The sequence below is a fragment of the Taudactylus pleione genome, unplaced genomic scaffold (genome assembly GCF_031769625.1).
Source record: "Taudactylus pleione unplaced genomic scaffold, aTauple2 ptg000116l, whole genome shotgun sequence".
Classification (NCBI taxonomy): Eukaryota; Metazoa; Chordata; class Amphibia; order Anura; family Myobatrachidae; genus Taudactylus; species Taudactylus pleione.
The window spans coordinates 15,229,317-15,247,357 of NW_028284518.1; the positions used below are offsets into that span (position 1 = coordinate 15,229,317).

Genomic DNA, 18,041 nt, shown 5'->3' on the forward strand with positions numbered 1-18,041 from the left:
CACCAGTACTGCTATCCACCTACCATGCATGCCTAATACAACTTTCCTTAGGCTCTAGTGTTCTCACCCCACCTCTTTGCCTGCCTACCTGGCTCTTATACTACTACCAGGGCGGATTTACCGCTAGGCAACCTAAGCAGTCGCCTAGGGCCCAAGAGATCCCAAGTGACCCGTAGCCAGGCCCCCCTGAAATCTGTCCCTAGAGAGAACCTGGCCCTGCTGCCTGCGCTGTTTCCCACAGCACACACAAGCAGCAGGCAGTATAGTATCAGCAACATGGGAGGGGGGGGGGGGGGGAGGGAAGAGGCAGAGTTACAGGCCAGGGCAGGGGAATCTAGACACTACCATGAGTAGATTGGGCTCACACAATTGCGGGGCCTGTGCTGCGATCAGGCAGTGTTCATGATCTGCGGAGCTCTGTGACGTTAGCAGCTAATTATTAATAAATACAATTATAAGGTTTTTTTTGTGTATGACGTTATGTGCCGTGCACCGTGCAGAGAGTCTGAGACTGCCGGAGAGAGGCCACTGAAGAAGAGGTAGTGTCTGGATTCCCTTCACGAAGAGGACAAGAAAAGCATCAGGGAGGGAGAGTGGAGACCCCGAGAATGGTAAGTAAGGCTGTTGCACGGTGTGCTGCTGGGCTGACAAGGAAGTGTGTGTGTGTGCCTGTCTTCTGAAGGAGACTCAAATGCTCAGGCACACCCACTGACTCATACAGGAAGCTCCCCAGAGGCTAGGCAATGTTAAAGATATTAAGGGAGCAAGCTGGGCTAAAGGACTTCTTATGTCACAACCATAACCACGGCGGCAGGGGAGGGGTAATGTCAGTGGGCTACTAGTTTTACTATCCATCTGTTAACTCTGTCCTGTCCACTGTGTACTGTCCTGGCCCTGTCACCCTGTCCTTTCCCTGTCCCCTCTGTTCTGGTACTGTCACCTCTGTCCTGGCCTTGTCACCCCTATCTCCTGTCCCCTCTGTTCTGTCCTGGTGGCCCTGTTACCCCCGTCCTTTCCATGTCCCCTCTGTTCTGGTTTTGTCACCTTTTTCCTGGTCCTGTCAATGCTGTCCATGACCTGTCACCTACTGTATATACTGCCCAACTGTCCTGTCCCTGTCACCTCTGTCCTGTCCTATCACCTCAGTCCTGGCCCTGTCACCTCTTTCATGTCCCTGTTACCTCTGTCCTGCACCTGTACCCCTCTCTTCTGTCCCTCTGTTTTATCCTGGCCCTGTCTCCCCTGCCCCAACTGTCTTTGTCCTGTCACCTCTGTCCCTCTCCCGGTCACCGCTGTCCTGTTACCTCTTTACTGTCCTGTCACTACTGTTCTGCCCCTGCCACCTCTGTCCTGATCCTTTCACCTCTGTCCTGTTCCCATTGTCCTTTCCCTGTCACCTCTGTCCTGTCCCTGTCACCTCTGTCCTGTCCCTGTCACCTCTGTCCTGGCCCTGTTACCTCTGTCCTGTTCCCATTGTCCTGTCCCTGTCACCTCTGTCCTGTCCGTGTCACCTCTATCCTGTCTGTGTCACCTCTGTCCTGGCCCTGTCACCTCTGTCCTGTTACCTCTTTACTGTCCTGTCACCACTGTTCTGCCCCTGCCACCTCTGTCCTGTCCCTGTCACCTCTGTCCTGTCCCTGTCACCTCTGTCCTGGCCCTGTTACCTCTGTCCTGTTCCCATTGTCCTGTCCCTGTCACCTCTGTCCTGTTCGTGTCACCTCTGTCCTGTCCGTGTCACCTCTGTCCTGGCCCTGTCACCTCTGTCCTGATGCTGAAAATGTAGTGCTATGGAGTGTTTAAGGGTGTTGGGCAAACCATTATCTTGCCTAGGTCCCTATGAGGTCTAAATCCGTCTCTGACTACTACTCACATTGGTACATAGGGCCTGAGTCAGAGCCAGACGCACTGACCAGAGCGCTCGCTCTGAATCAGGGCCCTCCTACCTGAAAATGGAGCGGCCTCTTGGACGCTCGCATAGCTGTGGGTGACAACCCACAGCTTATGCGAGCGTCCATGATGATGGTCGCGATGGTCAAGACCATCGCGACCATCGGGCTTGCGACGAGACCCTGAGGTAGGGTCTCGCTTCCGCAAGCCCAGAAGTGATTTTGGCTTTATCAGAGCCAAAATCACTCCCACTGACATCACTAGTGATGTCAGTGGGGCCGGACCCAGACGGTAGGCGTTCCCATGGGAACTCCTCCGTCTGGCAACCACGCCTCCGGCACACCCACTAAAGGGGGCGTGCTGTCAGTCACCATCGTCAGCATGCCCCCTTTAGTGCAAGACCCATAACGACGGCTTGGCCGTCGTTATACGGGTCTCGCGCATGTGCACGATGGGGCTCCCTCCGTCGTGCGCATTTGGGTACCATCGACCCGCTTGCGAGCGTCCTGTGCTCGCGAGCGGGTCTGAATGAGACCCATACTCTCTACTCTCTCCCAATCTTCACTCTGAGCAACACTCTCTACTTTTCTGAGACCTGTTTTTATCCCAAGATTGTAAACTCTCACAAAAGCCCTGCTTACCTTTTGTTTTCTAATCTGCATATATCTTGTCCATTTAGTTTGTCTTGTTTTATACAGTATATGGTTTGTTTAAAGCACCATGGCACCTTACAAATCAGCAATAATTATAAGACATTTTGCTAATACTGTAAATAAACTTCCTTTGTTTCCATGTTTGTTTCCTGTTTTGTCCACTAGATGGCAGAGCTATAATGACTTATAAATGTTTACTGGCAGAAATATTGAGTAATGTGTATGTGTAAGCAAAAGATAATTATTAATAAATCCAATTATAATTAAATACAAATGGCAAGTAAGTTACACAATAATTGTATACAGTATGCGCCTCAAAGTTGAGCTAAATTGTGTTAACCATAATATACATTTAAGGTTATTTATTAAGTGTCTTTAGTGTACATCTGGTACTCTACATATTATGAACCCATTTTTCCATTGATAGATGAGTCAAAAACATCTTGAGATAAAAATAACTGAAAGAGGTGGCAGTACCTCTGTTCTCACCACAGTGGTGATCTGCACCTGGTCTGGTGGCCTCCTTCTTTGAGTTCGTCACATTACTGAAATCTGTGGTGGGCTCTGACTGTGTGCATCTTTTCCTCTGGCAGTCTGTGTGGTTGCTGGTTTGGCGTGCTGCTGGAGCACCTTCTAAGGGCATGCGCACCACACTAAAGGCAGTATATACTTTGCGGTTAGCTGGTCCTTGATGTCAGTTTGGTGCCAAGTTTGTTTGTCCTGCCTGTATTAACTTACTCCATGCATAATATTGGTGCCAAAGTATTTTTCCTCTTGACTGAGGGCCTGATTCAGTACAGATCGCAACTGCGATTGCAGTAGCGATTACGCACGCAGTCTCACTGCGAATATATGCGAATGTCTGTGATTGCTATGCCATAAGCGGCCTAATATAAGGATGCACACCTTACCTTCAGGGCCGCCATCAGGGGGGGACTGCCGGTACTCTAGTACCGGGCCCGGAGAGAGAGGGGGCCTGGCTGACAATGGCAAGAAATGCACCGGGTGTCAGGCAGGGAGAAAGGGCATCAGCGGCAGCGCCGCTGTGGCATTTGATCTATGGACTGGAGCCAGCCGCGGCAGCCAATCAAGAGCAGCAACTCCTGATCAGCCAATCGGGAACGGCCGCTCCTGATTGGCTGCCGTTCCGTGAGCCAATCAGGAGCAGCAGCTCCTCATCAGCCAATCAGGAGCGGCGGATGCCGTTCCGTGAGCTGTGATTGGCTCGCGGCCGGCTCCATAGATCAAATGCTTCAGCGCCGCTGATACTCGTGGCTGGCTCCAGTGACAGTCCATAGCTGAATGCCACAGCAATTATGCTCTTTTGTTCTCTCTGCCTGCCGCCTGGTGCACTCCTTGCAGCTGCCAGCCGGGCCCTCTCTCTCTCAGGACAAAAGAATGAAAAAAGCAGGTATGCTGACCCCTGCCCTGTGTCCTCCCCTCTCTTGACCAGCTAGTTTTCCCTGCACTGTACCCCCCATACAACCAGCCTTTCTCCAGCCCCCCCAGTACAGCCAGCCTTGCCTGCACCGCCCCCCCACTTCAGCCTGCCTGCTAAGTCCAGTCAGCCTGCCTTCCCTGCTCCTCCCCCAGTCCAGTCAGCCTTCCCTATGCCCCCCAGTCCAGCCAGCCTGCCTTGCCCCTCCCCCCATCCAGCCAGTCTTCCCTGTGCCCCCCTCCTAGCCTAGCCAGCCTGTGTTACCTGCCCCAGTCCAGCCAGCCTTCCCTGCAACCCCCCCATGTTCAGCCAGCCTTCCTGTCTTCTCTGCGCCTCCCCTACTGTCCTTTGCCCCCCTAGTCCAACCAGCCTTCCCTGCCCTTTGCCACTCCAGTCCACCCTTCACAGCCCAGTGCCCCCTTGTCCAGTCTTCCCTGCCCCCTCCACCATGCGTAGCCTTCCCTGGTTTACCCACCACTTGATGCAACACCCCTTGACAAGCTCCACCCACATTATCCACAGCTCCGCTCAACTCTGACCTATACCCGGGGGGGGGGGCCCTGCCTATTTTGTTAGTACCGGGCCCCAAACTTTCTGATGGCAGCCCTGCTTACCTTACACACATCCGTAACACTTAGCAAGACTGTGATGACATTGACTACAATCGCAACCTCACGCACACTTGCACAAGGTCTGACCTTACTCAGGAATTGCTAACCTCATCGCATGCAGTGCAAGCCCAAGATGTGTATGGCATCGAAGTTGCTAATTTACACACACACCTACAATGGCGGTCAAATGCACTGACATGCCTGCGTTTTGCCGATCACCCCCCGTCACCACCCCCAAATGGTACTTCCTGTCAATCACTCTGAGATGGGTTTGTGTAGTCACTGTGATAACAGTGCCAATCGCAGTGGAGTCTTTGAACACGGGCACTGCGATGCATGCGCAGAAAGTAACAATCGGCCAATCACTGCTGAATCAGGCCCTGAGTGTGTTCCAGAATTATGGTTCATAAGCATTCTAATTGAAACTCTGTGTACCGACCCCAACCTGCATCAATCATTGTTAACCAATTTCAGCTTGTGTTCCCACTTTGCACCTCTGCTGGTGACCCTAACCATTGGCTTGTTCTACCATTCTGATTCTGTGCCTAACCAAATGACGCAAGCATTAGGTCTATGTTTTATAAAATAAACATTTTTTAATACATTATTATATTTTGTACAAATATGTCAATGTGTCGCTAAAGAGATGAATGTGTTATTACTAAAAGTGAAAGCAGCAATTAACATGTTAATAATAATCACATCTTTATACATTGTTTATTTATTTGAAATTCAATGGAAATCGACTTTCTTGTCATCAGTGGTGTAAGTAGGGAATTTGAGGCCCAGATCAAGATGAAAAATGGTGCCCTCTGCAACTATGAGTGCACGCCGCTGCCGGGTCCGACAGCGCCCAGGGCATGTGCCCCGCTCGACCCCCCCTAGTTATACCACTGCTTATCATTCCACATGAAAATGATAATTAAGTAATGTGAATAGATGGCCACTAATTAACTTAATTAATGGTCCGTCTGTGCATGTGCATGACACGGGGACCCGGCAGTGTCTTGAAGGTTTCGCTGAAGCTGGAAAGGCAGCGCTTGGTCCCCATTGCCATTAATGGGGACCGCATTGATCTTGCCATCTAAAGAATGAGCACTAAATATGCTTCGTTAATAAATGGGGCCTTCTATCTATAATAATCTGGGGTTCATTTATATTATACACTGGTTGAGACTACTTTTGCTTGGCTCGCACCCCTCCTTCCTGCTTTAAGGTGTTTTCCATTAGTATGTGTCTTTACATTGCACTCTACAAATTGGAATGGGCACTATTATAGGTAAGACCTAGATAAATTTATATAATGTGTTAGTATTAGGGATGCTAGGAACCCTTCAACTTGATGTGGTAGGTGGGCATACATCTTTGGCCAAACATGTGCCAAGAACCCTATTATTTATACTCCATGGTAATGTGGAGTTTATTTTTGTGATATGAAATATGTAATACACATATTAAGTGATATGTTGAAAGCATTTTCCTGATATGTTAATTTTTGGTGGGGCATGGTAGGGGCGCCAAAGGAAACTTTCACCCGGAGCTCCATAGTATGGTCTAGAACCTGCCCTGGCTGCAGGTAAGAGAAGTAGAGAGCTTATATTCTTTATTATCAATGCATAATACATCTTAGACATATTTCTCTACTTGTAATGAAATTTTGATTGATAATATGATTCTACTGTTACTGTGAGTTAGAGCAGGGGATGGGAAGTGAGCTAAACGAAAGAGTCCAGGGAGGGCTGGTCACTGTCTCTACACTCTACACTAAAGAAGTATATTTATAGTGGCCTATTATAAATATAGTATTGCTCTGTGTGTCTATTCTCTATTAACATACTTACACTCATTTCAATTACTGTTTTTTGTGTTTCAAGTATATATTTTCTACGGTTTTGAATCCTGACTTGATTAGAATTTTGATTTATTAAGGGTAAAACACACCCCTTTTCTCATTGACTCAAATTTGGGAAGAGAGAGTGTATTTAAATATTTAAATTAAGTTTCCCATGCAGCGTCCTGCACCTGTAATTAACTAGGGGTAGCAGCTGAATCACACGGCCCGAGATATGCCTTCCTCTGCCTAATTACACTAGATTTACATATTTAAATTGCCTTATTGTTTTCTTTTTCAAATATTGCTGTTTTGTCTTTTTTATTTATTGTGCAAGGATATTCGATCATGCTACACGGAGTGCATAAATCAAAGAGGCCAAGTGGATGCCAGCAAAGGAAAACAAAAGAGGCAAAAAATACATCCTTCAAAAAGCTAGCAGGATCCGTGCTTCAATATTTCAAAAGACCAGATGATGGCCAGGCATTTTTCAAAATACACAGCTAGTCAGTGTCAGTCTCCAATTGATAAAGTTGAATCTTCTGATGCTAGCATGCATTCTGCAGAAGAACAAGGAGTGGACATTGCAGAATTTGAAGCAGAAGAACAAGGAGTGGAAAATGCAGGCGCAGAAGAGAGTGCTGAAAGTGACTCTAGCCATGATACGGAAATAAGATGAGTGACGTTAGGAAAAAAGATTTGCAAATTTTACATGATGTTTCTTTCTGGGAGATACCAGTTCTAGATAATTTCTGGATTGAAATCATCAAAAGGGGAAGTGCTTATTTCCAGAACAGAGATGGGACTTTTAGTGCTGTGTCAAGGCAAGGTTCAGATGCAAAAGCAAAGGGTGATGTGCGACAGCTGCCAAAAGAGTGGTTTTATCAGATGATGCCAATTGGGAAGAAAATTCTGCGGTCATGGATGGGTTGCTCATATGCCAGCAACAATTTATATTGTTTTTGCTGATGACTGTTTACTGATAGTGCTACAAATATGATATCCAAGTTTGTGACTTGTTTTTAACTGTGGTAGAAACTAAGCCCGAAAATACATAACCATGAGACGTTACCTTGAAAAGTGGAAAACATTGGCAGCAGACTTAGTCTGCACAAAACCATGGATGCCTATTTCTTTGATGGAAATGGAGAAGTGGGGGGACATCTAGCACAGATTGCTTGATATCACACTGTTTCTTGCCAAGCAGAATCTGGCATTCCGTGGCCACAAGGAAGATGAAACTTCATTGAGTTAAGGGAGCTTTCTTGACATAGTTGAGATGGTTTCAAAATATGATCCAGTGCTGAAAGAGAACCTAATGATATTAAAGAGGAGAACATATAAACTTAAAGTATCAGTCTCTTATCTTGCACCAAAAACTCAGAAAGAGTTTATAAGTGTCCTGGCAAGTCATGTGAAGGAGAAGCTTGTAATGCACATAAATAGTCTGCAAAGTACTTTGGGATCATGTTCTACAGCACACCTGACATATCATATACTGATCGGATGTCCAAAGTATCAGATATGTCAAAATCAACAATATGAAAGTTGAAGTGAAAGAAGTATTTCTAGGATTTTTCCCTTTAAAGGAGACATTCTTAAAGGGATGGACTGGACATAATGATGTGCCGTGCACACAGTTAGGATAATGCTGGCACTATGGCTGGAATCCATGGAAGTGTACAAGCTATTCTTAAGAGAAAGTACAGGAAAGCTATTTATAATGGATCTGTGCTGTCAGCACTCTTTTGCTGAACATGCATTGTGTGGGACATTTTTTGGAACTTGAGACAAGACATTGTTTCTTTGCTGCTTTCACTCATCGATGGGATGTGTTCATTGACCATACTGGAGTGTCAGTGAAAAGGTTATCCACAACACGCTGGAGTGCTCATCACGCTGCAGTAATGCCAGTTAAAGAAAAGTTCAATGAGTTTAAGGTGGCAATTGAAGCCCTTTGTGATCCACATGAAAATTTGAACATGAGAGGAGCAGCACAAGGTCTTTTACCTGCTGTCTATGATTTTACTTTACTGTGCTACCTGTACTTCTGGTGTAATGTACTTCAGGAAGTTTATCTTACACAGTAGTATCTACAGATTGAGGGCTTAACTCTTGACAAGGTGGTGACAAAGCTAGAGGCACTCTGGGCTCTATTTATTAACATTATTTTTACTAAAATAAATTGAAAAAGGGTATTTTCACACCCTTTTCACATTATTTTAGTATCACCTATAGTTATTACAGGGCAATTGGAGTAGAATTCGGAAAATTCTACTCCAACCCCTAAGTATCACTTATTTTTAGTAAGCAGATCGCATTTCCCATAATTGTAATGGGAAATGTGATCCGACCAAAGTTACTAAAAATAAATTGTAAAAAAATACCGGGGAAAGCCCTGTGATAACGCCACCCGGAGGTGGCATTATCCAGGGTCTCCCCCGGTTACCGGGCTCCTACTCTCCTCTAAAAGGCAGAACAGAGACCGGATCAGGTCCCAGTGATCAGCTATGTGGTCTAAACAGACCGCAAGCTGATCACTGCAAAAAAAAAAGTAAAAAAAAAAATTTACTTACCTGACTCCAGGGACCGGTGGTCGGGGCTCTGGTGATGTTCTCCCTCCAGTCAGCTAGTCTCCCATGGTGCACTGCGGCCCGGTCATCAGGTGATCTGGTCCCAGTGCAGTATGGGACATCAGCTGACTGGAGGCATGGAAGACATCACCGGAACACCGATGACTGCAGGTAAGTGCTATTAAGGGAGGGGGGGTCGCGGGGGGGTCTGTGATCGTGGGGGGTAGGGCTTAACAACAGGGGCGGGGCTTAGCTCCAGGGGGGTAGCAGCGACGGTCGGTCGGCGCATGTGCGGGCACTTTGTCACAGTATTTTTTGCGAAAATACCATGGCTAGTGTGCGGAGGGGATTCGCAGGGACAGAGCTTTTCACAAGCTCTGTCCCTGCAAGGGATTTGTAGTAAATCCCTGTGATATTGCCTGAATTTGCAATGCGAATTCAGTCGATAATATAACACTACAATCTGCATTAGAAATGCGGATTGTAGTAAATAGAGCCCTTAGACTTTTTCTGCACGAGGAGCACAGTCACCTAGTGGAGCTTGCAATTGAACAGGTGCTTTTAATATCAGATATGGAATTGCACTAGAGAGAAGAGCCAGGTTCAAGAATAGGTTAACAGGGGAGCAAGCAAGCAATGCTGGACTCACTCTGCAAGAAGAAAATAAGAGGGCGATACTTGAGTGCATTGATTGCCCTCATTCTGAACTCCAGATCTGATCAAGAGCCATCAAAGAAATAGCAGTCATGTTTGAAGCTGTTCAAGTGAAGAGTCTCATATCTGCCACTGAAGAACAGTTAAAGGTGTCCATTCCAAAATTGACTACTTTCTATGATGATCTATGTGAAAGTGTACTATTAGAAGAAATATCAAGGCTGTGAAGGCACCTGAAAGCAGCAAGGATTGATATGGAAGAAGACAAAGATTGTGCAATATTAAATATTTTGAAATTCATAGCTGAATGGGACTATGTAGATTCCCTCCCAAAACTTTCACTAAGCCTAAAATGATTTCTGATGATCTGTGCATCTGTGCCTACCGTACATATGAAAGGAGTTTTTCAAAGCTGAAACTTATAAAGAAGTTTTTGTGACCTACTATGGGACAGTCAATGCTTTCCGATCTTGCAATATTATAAATTGACAGTGAGTTGGTGAAAGGCATTGAGGGCCTGATTCAGACCCGCTCGCGAGCGCTATGCGCTTGCAAGCGGGTCGATGGTGGCCCAGTGCGCACGACAGAGCCGGCTCCGTCGTGCGCATGCGTGAGACCCGGATAGCGACGGGCAAACCGTCGCTCCGTGTCTCGTACCAAAGGGGGCGTGCTGTCGATGTTGAGTGACAGCATACCCCCTTTGGTGGACGGGCCGGGGGTGTGGCTGCCCAGACGGAGGCGTTCCCATCTGGGGCCAGCCCCACTGACATCACAAGTGATGTCATTGGGAGTGCTTTCGGCTCTGTTTGAGCCGAAAGCACTCTTGGGCTTGTGGCAACGAGACCCTACCACAAGGGTCTCATCGTAAGCCCGATGGTCGCGATGGTCTTGACCATCGCGACCATCATCATGGCCGCTCGCTATAGCTCTGGGTGGTCACCCACTGCTATGCGAGTGGCCAAGGAGGCTGTTCTGCAAAACCAGAGGGCCGGCCCTGATTCAGAGCGATTTTGATGAAGTGATTAACAAGTTCGCTGCTTGGAAGGCCAGAAAAGGAAAGTTCTGATTATTTTGTTGGATCTATGCTTCAATACTATATGTTGTATTTTGTTTTGTTAAGATGTTCGGTAAGTGCATAAATGCTTTTGTATTTGTTTCTCTTTATTTTTGCACATTAAACTATGTAAATGTCATTACATTTAGGCTGTGTGTATGATATTGTAATTTTAAGGTACACTGTATAATTTTATATTTTCTAATTGTTTGTAAATACTATTGCAATTACATTCAGTGATATAAAGGGATTATGATTAACGAGTAACATTAATACAAAAGATATTACTAAGGATTCTGTATGGGGGGGGGGTGACACCATGAGTTACTGCCCCAACACTAGTGACACCTCTGCTGACTCATACTATAACAGCACCGTCAGGACTGTAGTCACTTGGATCCCCATGTCCTGATGTACTGTACATAGCAAGGGTGGAGCTTAATATTATTCTCACAGTTAATATTTTATCACTCTGCTTGTTATACAGTGCACCCCTCTAAGTATGTATTAGAACCCAGTTGTCTGCCATCACCTGCTGAGAAAGGCTGAAGGTCCCCAAATCTTTTTAGTATAATTGTGTCTCCCAAAACTTGTAGCAATATCAATAATAGTTTCAGGGTAGCCTAAGCGATCTATGAGTTTCTTCAAATACTAAGGTTTTAGGGCATATATGAAATAGACTAATAAAGAAACACTTCATTTGCAAAAGGTGTACAATGCGTAGTTACAAAAAATAGTTGAATTAAATGGGATACAATATAAACAGATGATACATGTGTTGCAATTCAAATAAAAAAGGAAAAATCTACAGATTATAACACTCAGCCTATTCTGGCTGGGGACACAGCTGGAAAATAAAGGTGCACTTAGATTGATTCAAAAAGTCTGACCATAGAGCAAAATGCTCCCTCACTGTTTATCAACTACACCACACCTCAATAGTGATGTCATGACCAGCTCCCTGCTGGCTTGTTAATGACCCAGGTTACATGCAAGCACACCCTGTTTAACTTTTAAAGTAAATTCAATAAAATAACATAAATTTGTCTGAGTAGCAACCACACAGAAAATTGTATGCCCACATTAAGTTACATAATTTAATCTCCAAAATGACTTCAAGCAAGATTGCCCTGGAATGTGTAATAGGTTATTTACGTTATTTCTACAAAACCACTTATCCCAGGAATTTCCAAGTCACACCAGACCAATGCATAGACTTTAGGTATATTTATATGATTTTGGAAATCCCTAGCTGTGGTATAAATATACATTTTTAGTCCAAAACAGATAATATGGTGATGCCTTTGATCTCTGCTTATGCCCAGTCACAATGTTTTGGCCAAGACAACTGCTTGTTTTCCCCAGCTGCCTTATGTTTACCAATCTCTTCTTCCTGGGGCACCTGGTCCACACAGGTAATTGCTATTCTACTCACACAATACTGTCAGTAATTTACATGCTAAAGAAAAATCTTTCATGTGTTCGACATTCAATAACCACTAGTTGAATAGTTGAATTTTTTATAATGGAGGATATTTTCATCTCTACTATGCCCTGACCATCACAAAGGTAACACAAATCATTCTAAAAAGAGCAAATCAAAAGTAGCTAGGTAGTGCTATTGATAGTCATAATCAACATTAAATATCTGTATACAAGCTCTCGAGCAACACAAGAGATTCAGCTCCTGAGAGGGATATGAGCATCTGCATCTACATTTAATTAAGTTAAATGTCTACTCCCCTGCACCTCCATAGGATAGGTGGCAAAATTCTCGATCAGCGGGGCCCAGAGGAGAGCTCCCATGTAGGCCATGCTAAAACAGAGACACAGTGGCTCAATATGAAGAGCAATATTCCTGCTATCATCACCGCCCTCCTCTTAATGGGTGGTCCAATGCACACCTGGACTATTTTGCCTATGGGGACTGTCAAACGGGTAACAGGCAGAGAATGCCCAGCCACTCTGATTATGTTGTAAATACAATCGGAGCAACTGCAGAGCATTTTCTGCCTGTTGTCTGGCCATCAGTCATATATCTGCAGTACATGCCTGTGGACCTCACTGAAGCAGAAGAATACTAACTGAGGGAGTATATGGCACCCTGCCCTTTGGCCCAGTCAATCTCTGGGGACAGGTGTGGGACAATGGAGACCTGAGAGAAACTCAGTGAGTCTGAGGAGAATAACCACTGGGTTGGCTGGAGGAAGAGTATCTTCTTTGGAGCATTGAGCCAAACTTGGAGGATGCCACCATTTTCCAAGCTGTGCCAAGTAAGTGTATAGTCTTCCTCGGCTATGGCAAACTTGAGTTTGAAAAAATGTAAGTTCAGACACAGACGAAGCAGTATTTGGTTTTGGCACCACCCATGAGCCAATCATGACTTGTGATATGCGGGCCAAACAGAGATGGCCACAGAGAGCCAAACATGGCTAACTGCATCATAGCACCACCCCCTCGCTCTGACTAGTACTAGTGGGGAAAGAATAAAACCAGTATTTCAGCATAGGGGGAGTGAAAAAGTTATCATGAAGATTAAGGGCCTGATTCAGACCCACTCGCGAGCGGCTGTCCGCTCGCAAGTGGGTTGATGTTATGGACTGAGCATGCGCACGACGGAGGGAGCTCCGTCGTGCGCATGCGCCAGACGCGACGAGCGAAGGAAAGTCCTTCGCTCGTTGTGTCCGATCAAAGGGGGCGTGCTGTCAATGTTGATTGACAGCACGCCCCCTTTGGTAGGCGTTCCGGGGGCGTGCCTCCCTGACGGGGGCGTTCCCACGGGAACGCCTCCCGTCAAAAGCCGGCCCACTGACATCACTAGTGATGTCAGTGGGAGTGATTTTGGCTCTGATAGAGCCAAAATCACTCCGGAGCTTGCGGCTGAAAACCTCAACCGCAGGCTCCGGCTCGCAATTTCGATGGTCGCGATGGTCACGACCATCGCGGCCATCAAAATGCACGCTCGTATAGCCTGTGGGTGGTGACCCACAGCTATACGAGCGTCCAGGAGGACGCTCCATTTTCATGGAGCCCGGCCCTCATTCAGAGCGTGCGCTCTGCTCAGAGCGTACGGCTCTGAATGAGGGCCTAAGAGCAAGAAGTGATGCTGCAAAGAAGTCAGATGCCAGAAAGAAGATGATGGATAGAATAAAATAAGCCAGGTGCCATAATCAAAGGGAGAAGACTCCCAGCAAAGAAGAATTGCTGCTGACAAGGATGAGTCAGTGGCAGAAGACTCAAGAAAAAGAAGGATCAGTGAATCCATGGGGCCAGCGGATGGTTGCCCAGGTGAACTCTGCATCAGTCAAGCTGGCAAAGGCACCAGTAGTGGACCGATGCCGACACCTGTGGAGAAATGTCAGTGCAGGTTGTACCCTTCTATGCCAGCCAAGGTTGGCAGGCCAAGTAAGGCCAGCGGTCTTTACCCTACTAGACCACCAGGATATTGTTAATCAGGCACTAGGCCCGTGGAGCACTAAAGTTCAGGTTGGATCATACCCCAGCACTACGCAATATGCCATTACCAACATGGGTAGTAGTAGCAGCAGCTGGCAGCATTACATATAGGAAGCTGCCAGCTGCACCTACATGTTAGTGGCCAGTGCACAGTGTAGGCATGCCACAGTGAAAGTAAAGACCCTGAATGAGTCACTGAAGTGTCTTAGGCACCTTATTGTAGGTGCTGCCTGTGCCATGCATCAGCTTCCTTTTATTCACTCTCCAACTGTTCCCTCTGCACACATACCCGTAGCAGAGACCACATGGGAGGCAGCAGGCAGAGGAATCTGGGCCTGATTCAAAGCCGGACGTTCTGACAGAGCGCTCACTCAACATCGACAGCACGCCCCCTTTGGTACGAGACCCGGAGCGACGGTTTGCCCGTCGCTATCCGGGTCTTGCGCATGTGCACGACGGAGCCGGTGTACTGGGCCACCATCGACCCGCTAATAAGTGTGTGGCCTACAGTAATTAAATGTCAGGGCTCAATGGCAGGAATTTTTTACATTGTGACTGTTCTTTTTTTTTCTTTGTAAATGTTATTATTGTTAGCTGGTTAAATGTTCACTCATTGATTGGGATTTTTAGAAAGTCACTTACTATCTCTTTTCCAAACAAGGGAGCTCATTTAGACCTGCTCGCTAGATGCGTATGCTCGCTCCCAGCGTATGCAAATTTGGCTAAGTCACTGCATGGCAGGCGATCGCACGGCAAGGCATAAGCACACCCACTATGTCTTGGCGTGCGATAGCTTTGTGTATGTAGACGCCCACCAGCCTGTCTTAAGACACCCACTAGCGCATGTCCTCTCTAGGAAGTGTATGCTAGCATCGGTACATCGGGTACCATTGGCAGCGAACGCAGCGCTTAAGGTTGCCTATACCCTGCCGCAGGCACTGCGATCTCTCCAGAGTGAAATCCCACCAGGTGACGTGCACTATGACGCTGCCTTTTAATTAGGCACACCTCTGAAATGGCGTTGGGACACTCAGGCACGCCTGCGTTCACACCTCCACTCCCCCATTTCCAGTGGTCAGCCCCTGTCACCACCCACAAACGGCCTCTCCTGTCACTCACTCTACTGGGCAGTTTATGCGCAGTGAGCGAACGCATTCTGATCTCTCGCATTGGTTCACGCATGTGCATTGCGATGCGTATGCATGCGCAGATAGCGACTATCGGCCAGCTACAAGCGTTCGCATAATAGCGAACGGGTCTGAATAATCCCCAAGGTCCCAAAATTCCATAATCCAGACACCCAGCAAATGAGCTGCGGACAAAGGGCCTGGTTCAGATTTGTACACTATTGCATTTGCCGCTGTGATCGTGCTTGCAGTTTATGTGAGAATATATGGTAATGTCTGTTAACCGACTCCGCACCAGAAATAGTGTGCGACGGACTGAGCAAATGTTGCTACACCAACTTCCCATATCTGCGTTGTGTGCAGATCATCCGGGGGTTGAGAAAACACCACCATCTACGCAACATCGGCCGCACGTCGACTCCTCAAGTAAATCCTGGTTTGCGCAGACTCCCGGTCAGCTCTTTCTCTAAAAATGGCCTCTGAGACTCTGCAACTGGAAACATAGCCACGATTACAGACGCACCCTTGAAACTCCCATAACACCCACGAACTGGTCTTTTTATTTGAGCACTTTCGGCCACCTGCTCGACTGCCCCCAGGAAAGCCCATGGATTGCTTTGATCTGCTCAAGACCTAGTGATTACGGATACATTATTAATGCCATGCATAACTATATAACTCATGTGCGCACAGTGAAACTTTCCTCTGCATTTTGCGCATGCGCATTAGGAATCAATTGCGTGAACATCGGCATAGTGCACAACCCTGAATCAGGCCCACTACTGTTAGATGGTACGAAAATTTTGTTATGGGACCTGGTGATGCATTACTGCAGCCACGGTAAAGGCAATGTGAAATTTGCCCAAACTTGCCTAATTCCATTATCCAAAGTAAATACCTTTCATCATAGGATACATAGGAAATAGCTTTCATGTGTCATGTAATAGGAAGATTCTGTGCTACATGTATAATCTGGTAGGGAAGACATTAATGTCATGTTACAGGAAGATCCTATGTTACATGTATAATCTGGTAGGGAATATATTAATGTCATGTTATAGGAAGATATTAATGTCATGTTATAGGAAGATCCTGTGCTACATGTATAACCTGGTAGGGAAGATATTAATGTAATGTAATAGGAAGATCCTGTGCTACATGTATAATCTAGGGGTGTGCACCGGCCACTTTTCGTGTTTTGTGTTTTGGTTTTGGATCTGGATCTTTCTTCGTGTTTTGGATCTGGATTGGTTTTGCCAAAACCACCCTTCCGTGTTTTGGGTTCTGGGTTTTGTGTTTTGGATCTGTATTTTTTTGAAAAAAAGCATAAAAACAGCTAAAATCACAGAATTTGTAGGTTTTTCTGCTCCTATGCTATTATTAACCTCAATAACCTTAATTTCCACTCATTTCCAGTCTATTCTGAACACCTCACACCTCACAATAGTGTTTTTATGTCCAAAAGGTTGCACCGAGGTAGCTGGATGACTATGCTAAGCAACACGAGTGGGCGGCACAAACACGTGACCCATCTAGGAGTGACACTGCAGTGGCAGACAGGATGGCAGTTAGAAAAACTAGGCCCCAAACTGTACATAATGCAAAGAAAAAAAGAGGTGCAAGATGGAATTGTCCTTGGGCCCTCCCACCCACCCTTATGTTGTATAAACAGGACATGCACACTTTAACAAATCAATCATTTCAGCGCCAGGGTCTGCCACACAACTGTGGCTGAAATGATTGGTTCGTTTGGGCCCCCACAAAACAAGCTGGCAATTAATGTGTCCCTGCACAAACTGGCTCTACGGAGGCAAGATGTCATCCTCATCCTCCTCATCCACCGATTCCTCACCCTCTTCAGTGTGTACATCCTCATCCTCACAAAGTATTAACTCGTCCCCACTTGAATCCACCACCACAGGTCCCTCTGTACCTTCTGGAGGCTGGTCTCCCTGGAAGAGCTGATAATTCATTTTGATGAACATCATCTTCTCCACATTCTGTGGAAGCAACCTCCTACGCCTTTCGCTGACAAGGTTCCCGGCTGCACTAAACACTCTTTCGGAGTACACACTGGAGGGGGGGCAACTCAGGTAAAATAGAGCCAGTTTGTACAGGGGCCTCCAAATTGCCTCTTTTTCCTGCCAGTACAGGTATGGACTGTCTGACATGCCTACTTGGATGCTGTCACCAATGTAATCCTCCACCATTCTGTCAATGGTGACAGTATCATATGCAGTGACAGTAGACATGTCAGAAATTGTTGCCAGGTCCTTCAGTCCGGACCAGATGTCCAAACTTGGTCCTGCCTGCCCTGCATCACCGCCAGCGGGTTGCTTAGGATACCTAAGTTTTTTCCTGGCAGCCCCAGTTGCGGGAGAAAATGAAGAAGGAGCCGTTGACGTGTCACGTTCCGCTTCAGCTGACAGTGTGTTCACCAGCAGGTCTTTGCACCTCTGCAGGCTTGTGTCGGCCGGAAAGAGAGACACCACATAGGCTTTAAACCTAGGATCGAGCACGGTGGCCAAAATGTAGTGGTCTGATTTCAGCAGATTGACCACCCTGGAATCCTGGCAAAGCGAATGAAGGGCTTCATCCACAAGTCCCACATGCCGAGCGGAATCGCTCCGTCTTAGCTCCTCCTTCACTTTCTCCAGCTGCTTCTGCAAAAGCCTGATGAGGGGAATGACCTGACTCAAGCTGGCAGTGTCTGAACTGACTTCACGTGTGGCAAGTTCGAAGGGCTGAAGAACCTTA

At 46.6% G+C, this 18,041-nt stretch overlaps 1 pseudogene; it reads left to right on the forward strand.

Annotated features, from left to right (window-relative positions):
* Positions 1-6,768: 6,768 nt before the first annotated feature.
* Positions 6,769-8,175, forward strand: LOC148524781 (zinc finger MYM-type protein 1-like; annotated as a pseudogene).
* Positions 8,176-18,041: the final 9,866 nt, after the last annotated feature.